The sequence below is a fragment of the Theobroma cacao genome, chromosome 4 (genome assembly GCF_053813885.1).
Source record: "Theobroma cacao isolate CCN51 chromosome 4, ASM5381388v1, whole genome shotgun sequence".
Taxonomy (NCBI): domain Eukaryota; kingdom Viridiplantae; phylum Streptophyta; class Magnoliopsida; order Malvales; family Malvaceae; genus Theobroma; species Theobroma cacao.
The window spans coordinates 11,174,530-11,184,759 of NC_142642.1; positions in this window are offsets into that span (position 1 = coordinate 11,174,530).

The following is a 10,230-nucleotide window of genomic DNA, read 5'->3' on the forward strand; positions in this document are numbered from 1 at the left end:
TAGATGGCTTTCGCTTCACGTTTGTCGAGGTTTACATTCATTTATAACCTTTCTTCTTCAAAAACATAAAAAAGTTCAACTTAAAATCAATAATGAGATTATAAAACCATTTAAAACGAGTAATAAGACTTTCAAAGGCATAGGTGACTATAAATGGACTTTTGTTGTCAATGGATGGCTTTGGCTTTGCGTTTCTCGAGGCAAACAATTATTTATAACCTTTGTTAACCGAAAACATTAAAAAATTCAACATAAAATCAATAATTAGATTATAAAACCATTTAAAACGAGTAATAAGGCTTTTAAAGGCATAAGTTACTATAAATGAACTTTTCTTGTCAATGGATGGCTTTGGCTTTGTGTTTCTCGAGGTAAACAATTATTTATAACCTTTCTTAACAAAAAACATAAAAAAATTCCACTTAAAATCAATAATGAGATTATAAAACCATTTAAAGCAAGTAATAAAGCTTTTAAAGGCTTAGGTGACTATAAATGGACTTTTCTTATCAATGGATGGTTTTTGCTTCACGTTTCTCGGGGTAAACATTTATTTGAAACCTTTCTTAACCGAAAACATAAGAAAATTCAACTTAAAATCAGTAATGAGATTATAAAATAATTTAACACATGTAATAAGGCACTCGAAGGCATGAGCGACTATATATGAAACTTTCTTATTAATTGATGGCTTTGGCTTCAAGTTTCCCAGGGCAAATATTTAATTACAATCTATTTTAACCAAAAATGCAAAAAAATTCTATATAAAACCAATAATGAGATTATAAAATCATTTAAAGCAAGTAATAAGCCTTTTGAAGGCATGAGTGACTATAAATATACTTTTCTTGACAATAGATGGCTTTCGCTTCACGTTTCTCAAGGTAAACATTTATTTATAACCTTTCTTAACTAAAAACATAGAAAAATTCAACTTAAAATCAATACTAAGATTATAAAACCACTTAAAGCGAGTAATAACGCATTAAAAGGTATAGGTGACTATAAATGGACTTTACCTGTCAATGGATGCTTTTGCTTCACGTTTCTCAATGTAAATATTTATTTATAACCTTCCTTAATTGAAAACATAGAAAAACCCAACTTAAAATCAATAATGAGATTATAAAATCATTTAAAGCGAGTAATAAGGCTTTCAAAGGCGTAGGTGACTATAAATGAACTTTTCTTGTCAATTGATGGCTTTTGCTTCACGTTTCTCGAGGTCAACATTCAATTATAATTTGTTTTATGTAAAATGTAAAAAAATTCAACTTAAAATCAGTAATGAGATTATAAAACCGTTTAAGGCAAGTAATTAAGCTATCGAAGGCATGAGTGACGATAAATGACCTTTCTTGTCAATAGATGGCTTTCGCTTCACGTTTCTCTAGGTAACCATTCATTTATAACCTTTCCTCATCAAAAACGTAAAAAAATTCAACTTAAAATCAACAAAGAGATTATAAAACCATTTAAAACGAGTAATAAGGCTTTTGAAGGCATAGGTGACTATAAATGGACTTTTGTTGTCAATGGATGGCTTTGGCTTTGCGTTTCTCGAGGCAAACATTTATTTATAACCTTTCTTAACCGAAAACATAAAATAATTCAACTTAAAATCAATAATGAGATTATAAAACCATTTAAAGCGAGTAATAAGGCTTTCAAAAGCATAGGTGAATATAAATGGACTTTTCTTGTCCATGAATGACTTGTACTTTGCATTTCTTGAGGTAAACATTTATTTATAACCTTTCTTATACGAAAACATAAAAAAATTCAACTTAAAATCAATAATGAGATTATAAAACAATTTAAAGCGAGTAATAAGGCTTTCAAAGGCGTAGGTGACTATAAATGGACTTTTCTTGTCAATGGATGGCTTTTGCTTCACGTTTCTCGAGGTCAACATTCAATTATAATCTAATTTATGAAAAATGTAAAAAAATTCAACTTAAAATCAGTAATGAGATTATGAAAACGTTTAAGGCAAGTAATTAAGCTATCGAAGGCATGAGTGACTATAAATGACCTTTCTTGTCAATGGATGGCTTTTGCTTCATGTTTCACTAGGTAAACATTCATTTATAACATTTCTTCGTCAAAAATGTAAAACAATTCAACTTAAAATCAATAATGAGATTATAAAAGTATTTAAAACGAGTAATAAGGTTTTCAAAGGCATAAGTGACTATAAATGGACTTTTATTGCCAATAGATGGCTTTGGCTTTGCGTTTCCCGAGGCAAACATTTATTTATAACCTTTCTTAATCGAAAACATAAAAAAATCTAACTTAAAATCAATAATGAGATTATAAAACCATTTAAAGCGAGTAATAAGGCTTTCAAAAGCATGCGTGACAATAAAAGGACTTTTCTTGTCAATGGATGGCTTTTGCTTCACGTTTCTCGAGGTAAACATTCAACTATAATCTGTTTTATGAAAAATGTAAAAATAGTCAACTTAAAATCAGTAATGAGATTATAAAACCGTTTAAGGCAAGTAATTAAGCTGCTGAAGGCATGAGTGACTATAAATGATTTTTCTTGTCAATGGATGGCTTTCGCTTCACTTTTCTCGAGCTAAACATTCATTTATAACTTTTCTTAATCAAAAATGTAAAAAAATTCAACTTAAAATCAATAATTAGATTATAAAATTATTTAAAACGAGTAATAACGCTTTCAAAGGCATAGGTGACTATAAATGGACTTTTCTTGGCAATGGATGGCTTTGGCTTCGTGTTTCTCGAGGTAAACAATTATTTATAACCTTTCTTAACCGAAAACATAAAAAAATTAAACTTAAAATCAATAATGAGATTATAAAACCATTTAAAGCAAGTAATAAAGCTTTTAAAGGCATAGGTGACTATAAATGGACTTTTCTTATCAATGGATGGTTTTTGCTTCACGTTTCTCGAGGTAAACATTTATTTGAAACCTTTCTTAACCGAAAACATAAGAAAATTCAACTTAAAATCAGTAATGAGATTATAAAACAATTTAACACATGTAATAAGACACTCGAAGGCATGAGCGACTATATATGAAACTTTCTTGTTAATTGATGGCTTTTGCTTCAAGTTTCCCAAGGCAAATATTAAATTACAATCTGTTTTAACCAAAAATATAAAAAAATTTGACATAAAACCAATAATGAGATTATAAAACCATTTAAAGCGAGTAATAAGCCTTCTCAAGGCATGAGTGACTATAAATATACTATTCTTGACAATAGATGGCTTTCGCTTCATGTTTCTCGAGGTAAACATTTATTTATAACCTTTCTTAACTAAAAACATAAAAAAATTCAACTTAAAATCAATACTAAGATTATAAAACCACTTAAAGCGAGTAATAAGGCATTCAAAGGTATAAGTGACTATAAACAGACTTTACTTGTCAATGGATGGCTTTTGCTTCGCGTTTCTCAATGTAAACATTTATTTATAACCTTTCTTAACTTAAAACATAGAACAATTCAACTTAAAATCAATAATAAGAATATAAAACCATTTACAGCGAGTAATAAGGCTTTCAAAGGCATAGGTGACTATAAATAGACTTTTCTTGTCAATGGATGGCTTTTATTTCACGTTTCTCTAGGTAAACATTTATTTATAACCTTTCTTAACTGAAAACATAGAAAAATTCAACTTAAAATCAATAATGAGATTATAAAACCATTTAAACCGAGTAATAAGGCTTTCAAAGCCATAGTTGACTATAAATGGACTTTTCTTGACAATGAGTGGCTTTTGCTTCACGTTTCTCGAGGTAAACATTCAATTATAATCTGTTTTATGAAAAATGTAAAAAAATTCAACTTAAATCAGTAATGAGATTATAAAATCGTTTAAGGCAAGTACTTAACCTGTCGAAGGCATGAGTGACTATAAATGACCTTTCTTATCAATAGATGGCTTTCGCTTCATGTTTCTCGACGTAAACATTCATTTATAACCTTTCTTCATAAAAAACATAAAAAAATTCAACTTAAAATCAATAATGAGATTATAAAACCATTTAAAACGAGTAGTAAAACTTTCAAAGGCATAGGTGACTATAAATGGACTTTTGTTGTCAATGGATGGCTTTGGCTTTACGTTTCTCTAGGCAAACAATTATTTATAACCTTTCTTAATCGAGAATATAAAATAATTCAACTTAAAATCAATAATGAGATTAAAAAACCATTTAAAGCGAGTAATAAGGCTTTTAAAGGCATAGGTGACTATAAATGGACTTTTCTTGTCAATGGATGGCTTTTACTTTGCATTTCTCGAGGTAAACATTCATTTATAACCTTTCTTCATAAAAAACGTAAAACAATTCAACTTAAAATCAATAATGAGATTATAAAACCATTTAAAACGAGTAATAAGACTTTCAAAGGCATAGGTGACTATAAATGGACTTTTGTTGTCAATAGCTGGCTTTGGCTTTGCGTTTCTCGAGGCAAACAGTTATTTATAACCTTTCTTAACCGAAAACATAAAAAAATTCAACTTAAAATCAATAATGAGATTATAAAACCATTTAAAGCGAGTAATAAGGCTTTCAAAGGCATAGGTGACTATAAATGGACTTTTCTTGTCAATGGATGGCTTTTACTTCACGTTTCTCGAGGTAAACATTCAATTATAATCTGTTTTATTAAAAATATAAAAATATTCAACTTAAAATCAGTAATGAGATTATAAAACCGTTTAAGGCAAGTAATTAAGCTGTCGAAGGCATGAGTGACTATAAATGATTTTTCTTGTCAATGGATGGCTTTCGCTTCACGTTTCTCGAGCTAAACATTCATTTATAACCTTTCTTAATAAAAAATGTAAAAAAATTTAACTTAAAATCAATAATTAGATTATAAAACCATTTAAAACGAGTAATGAGGCTTTCATAGGCATAGGTGACTATAAATGGACTTTTCTTGTCAATCGATAGCTTTGGCTTTGCATTTCTCGAGGTAAACAACTATTTATAACCTTTCTTAACCGAAATCATAAAAAAATTCAACTTAATATCAATAATGAGATTATAAAACCATTTAAAGCAAGTAATAAAGCTTTCAAAGGCATAGGTGACTATAAATGGACTTTTCTTATCAATGGATGGCTACTGCTTCACGTTTCTCAAGGTAAACATTTATTTGAAACCTTTCTTAACCGAAAACATAAGAAAATTCAACTTAAAATCAGTAATGAGATTATAAATCAATTTAACACATGTAACAAGGCACTCGAAGGCATGAGCGATTATATATGAAACTTTCTTGTTAATTGATGGCTTTTGCTTCAAGTTTCCCAAGGTAAATATTTCATTAGACTCTGTTTTAACCAAAAATGCAAAAAAATTCAACATAAAACCAATAATGAGATTATAAAACTCTTTAAAGCGAGTAATTGGCCTTCTGAAGGCAAAAGTGACTACAAATATACTTTTCTTGAAAATAGATGGCTTTCGCTGTACGTTTCTCGAGGTAAACATTTATTTATAACCTTTCTTAACTAAAAACATAAAAAAGTTCAACTTAAAATCAATACTAAGATTATAAAACCACTTAAAGCGAGTAATAAGGCATTAAAAAGTATAGGTGACTATAAATGGACTTTACTTGTCAATTGAAGGCTTTTGCTTCGCGTTTCTCAATATAAACATTTATTTATAACCTTTCTTAATTGAAAACATAGAAAAACCCAACTTAAAATCAATAATGAGATTATAAAACCATTTAAAGCGAGTAATAAGGCTTTCAAAGGCGTAGGTGACTATAAATGGACTTTTCTTGTCAATGGATGACTTTTGCTTCACGTTTCTCAAGGTCAATATTCAATTATAATTTATTTTATGAAAAATGTAAAAAAATTCAACTTAAAATCAGTAATGAGATTATAAAACTGTTTAAGGCAAGTAATTAAGCTATCGAAGGCATGAGTGACTATAAATGACCTTTCTTGTCAATGGATGGCTTTTGCTTCACGTTTCTTTAGGTAACCATTCTTTTATAACCTTTCCTCATCAAAAACGTAAAACAATTCAACTTAAAATCAACAATGAGATTATAAAACCATTTAAAACGAGTAATAAGGCTTCCGAAGGCATAGGTGACTATAAATGGACTTTTGTTGTCAATGGATGGCTTTGGCTTTGCGTTTCTCGAGGCAAACATTTATTTATAACCTTTCTTAACCGAAAACATAAAATAATTCAACTTAAAATCAATAATGAGATTATAAAACCATTTAAAGCGAGTAATAAGGCTTTCAAAAGCATAGGTGAATATAAATGGACTTTTCTTGTCAATGAATGACTTTTACTTTGCATTTCTTGAGGTAAACATTTATTTATAACCTTTCTTATATGAAAACATAAAAAAATTCAACTTAAAATCAATAATGAGATTATAAAACCATTTAAAGCGAGTAATAAAGCTTTCAAAGGCGTAGGAGACTATAAATGGACTTTTCTTGTCAATGGATGGCTTTTGCTTCACATTTCTCGAGGTCAACATTCAATTGTAATCTGTTTATGGAAAAATGTAAAAAAATTCAACTTAAAATCTGTAATGAGATTATAAAACCGTTTAAACGAAGGCATGAGTGACTGTAATGACATTTCTTGTCAATGGAAGGCTTTCGCTTCACGTTTCATTCGGTAAACATTCATTTATAACCTTTCTTCATCAAAAATGTTAAACAATTCAACTTAAAATCAATAATGAGATTATAAAACCATTTAAAACGAGTAATAAGGCTTTCAAAGGCATAAGTGACTATAAATGGACTTTTGTTGTCAATAGATGGCTTTGGCTTTGTGTTTCCCGAGGCAAACATTTATTTATAACCTTTCTTAACCGAAAACATAAAAAAATTCAACTTAAAATCAATAATGAGATTATAAAACCATTTAAAGCGAGTAATAAGGCTTTTAAAGGCATAGGTGACTATAAATGGACTTTTCTTGTCAATGGATGGCTTTTACTTTGTATTTCTCGAGGTAAACGTTCATTTATAACCTTTCTTCATAAAACACGTAAAAAACTTCAACTTAAAATCGATAATGAGATTATAAAACCACTTAAAACGAGTAATAAGACTTTCAAAGGCATAGGTGACTATAAATGGACTTTTGTTGTCAATAGATGGCTTAGGCTTTGTGTTTCTCGAGGCAAACATTTATTTATAACCTTTCTTAACCGAAAACATAAAAAAATTCAACTTAAAATCAATAATGAGATTATAAAACCATTTAAAGCGAGTAATAAGGCTTTTAAAGGCATAGGTGACTATAAATGGACTTTTCTTGTCAATGGATGGCTTTTACTTTGTATTTCTCGAGGTAAACGTTCATTTATAACCTTTCTTCATAAAAAACGTAAAAAAATTCAACTTAAAATCAATAATGAGATTATAAAACCATTTAAAGCGAGTAATAAGGCTTTCAAAGGCATAGGTGACTATAAATGGACTTTTCTTGTCAATGGATGGCTTTTACTTCACGTTTCTCGAGGTAAACATTCAATTATAATCTTTTTTATCAAAAATATAAAAATATTCAACTTAAAATCTGTAATAAGATTGTAAAACCGTTTATGGCAAGTAATTAAGCTGTCGAAGGCATGAGTGACTATAAATGATTTTTCTTGTCAATGGATGGCTTTCGCATCACGTTTCTCGAGCTAAACATTCATTCATAACCTTTCTTAATCAAAAACGTAAAAAAATTCAACTTAAAATCAATAATTAGATTATAAAACCATTTAAAACGAGTAATAAGGCTTTCACAGGCATAAGTGACTATAAATGGACTTTTCTTGTCAATGGATGGCTTTGGCTTTGCGTTTCTCAAGGTAAACAACTATTTATAACCTTTCTTAACCGAAATCATAAAAAAATTCAACTTAATATCAATAATGAGATTATAAAACCATTTAAAGCAAGTAATAAAGCTTTCAAAGGCATAGGTGACTATAAATGGACTTTTCTTATCAATGGATGGCTTTTTCTTCATGTTTCTCAAGGTAAACATTTATTTGAAACCTTTCTTAATCGAAAACATAAGAAAATTCAACTTAAAATCAGTAATGAGATTATAAATCAATTTAACACATGTAATAAGGCACTCGAAGGCATGAGCGATTATATATGAAACTTTCTTGTTAATTAATGTCTTTTGCTTCAAGTTTCCCAAGGTAAATATTTCATTAGACTCTGTTTTAACCAAAAATGCAAAAAAATTCAACATAAAACCAATAATGAGATTATAAAACTCTTTAAAGCGAGTAATTAGCCTTCTGAAGGCATAAGTGACTATAAATATACTTTTCTTGACAATAGATGGCTTTTGCTGTACGTTTCTCGAGGTAAACATTTATTTATAACCTTTCTTAACTAAAAACATAAAAAAATTCAACTTAAAATCAATACTAAGATTATAAAACCACTTAAAGCGAGTAATAAGGCATTAAAAAGTATAGGTGACTATAAATAGACTTTACTTGTCAATTGATGGCTTTTGCTTCGCGTTTCTCAATATAAACATTTATTTATAACCTTTCTTATACGAAAACATAAAAAAATTCAACTTAAAATCAATAATGAGATTATAAAACCATTTAAAGCGAGTAATAAGGCTTTCAAAGGCGTAGGTGACTATAAATGGACTTTTCTTGTCAATGGATGGCTTTTGCTTCACGTTTCTCAAGGTCAATATTTAATTGTAATCTGTTTTATGGAAAAATGTAAAAAAATTCAACTTAAAATCTGTAATGAGATAATAAATTGTTTAAGGCAAGTAATTAAGCTATCGAAGGCATGAGTGACTATAATGACATTTCTTGTCAATGGAAGGCTTTCACTTCACGTTTCACTAGGTAAACATTCATTTATAACCTTTCTTCATCAAAAATGTAAAACAATTCAACTTAAAATCAATAATGAGATTATAAAACCATTTAAAACGAGTAATAAGGCTTTCAAAGGCATAAGTGACTATAAAGGCACTTTTGTTGTCAATAGATGGCTTCGGCTTTGCGTTTCCCGAGGCAAACATTTATTTATAACCTTTCTTAACCGAAAACATAAAAAATTTCAACTTAAAATCAATAATGAGATTATAAAACAATTTAAAGCGAGTAATAAGGCTTTTAAAGGCATAGGTGACTATAAATGGACTTTTCTTGTCAATGGATGGCTCTTACTTTGCATTTCTCGTGGTAAGCATTTATTTATAACCTTTCTTAATCGAAAACATAAAAAAATTCAACTTAAAATCAATAATGAGATTATAAAACCATTTAAAGCGATGAATAAGGCTTTCAAAGGCATACGTGACAATAAAAGGACTTTTTTTGTCAATGAATGGCTTTTGCTTCACGTTTCTCGAGGTAAACAGTCAACTATAATATGTTTTATGAAAAATGTAAAAATAGTCAACTTAAAATCAGTAATGAGATTATAAAACCGTTTAAGGCAAGTAATTAAGCTGTCGAAGGCATGAGTGACTATAAATGATTTTTCTTGTCAATGGATGTCTCTCGCTTCACGTTTCTCGAGCTAAACATTCATTTATAACTTTTCTTAATAAAAAATGTAAAAAAATTCAACTTAAAATCAATAATTAGATTATAAAACCATTTAAAACGAGTAATAAGGCTTTCAAAGGCATCGGTGACTATAAATGGACTTTTCTTGTCAATGGATGGCTTTGCCTTCGTGTTTCTTGAGGTAAGCAATTATTTATAACCTTTCTTAACCGAAAACATAAAAAAATTCAACTTAATATCAATAATGAGATTATAAAACCATTTAAAGCAAGTAATAAAGCTGTCAAAGGCATAGGTGACTATAAATGGACTTTTCTTATCAATGGATGGTTTTTGCTTCACGTTTCTTGAGGTAAACATTTATTTGAAACCTTTCTTAACCGAAAACATAAGAAAATTCAACTTAAAATCAGTAATGAGATTATAAAACAATTTAACACATGTAATAAGGCACTCGAAGGCATGAGCGACTATATATGAAACTTTCTTGTTAATTGATGGCTTTTGCTTCAAGTTTCCCAAGGTAAATATTTAATTAGAATCTGTTTTAGCCAAAAATGCAAAAAAATTCAACATAAAACCAATAATGAGATTATAAAACTCTTTAAAGCGAGTAATAAGCCTTCTGAAGGCATGAGTGACTATAAATATACTTTTCTTGACAATAGATGGCTTT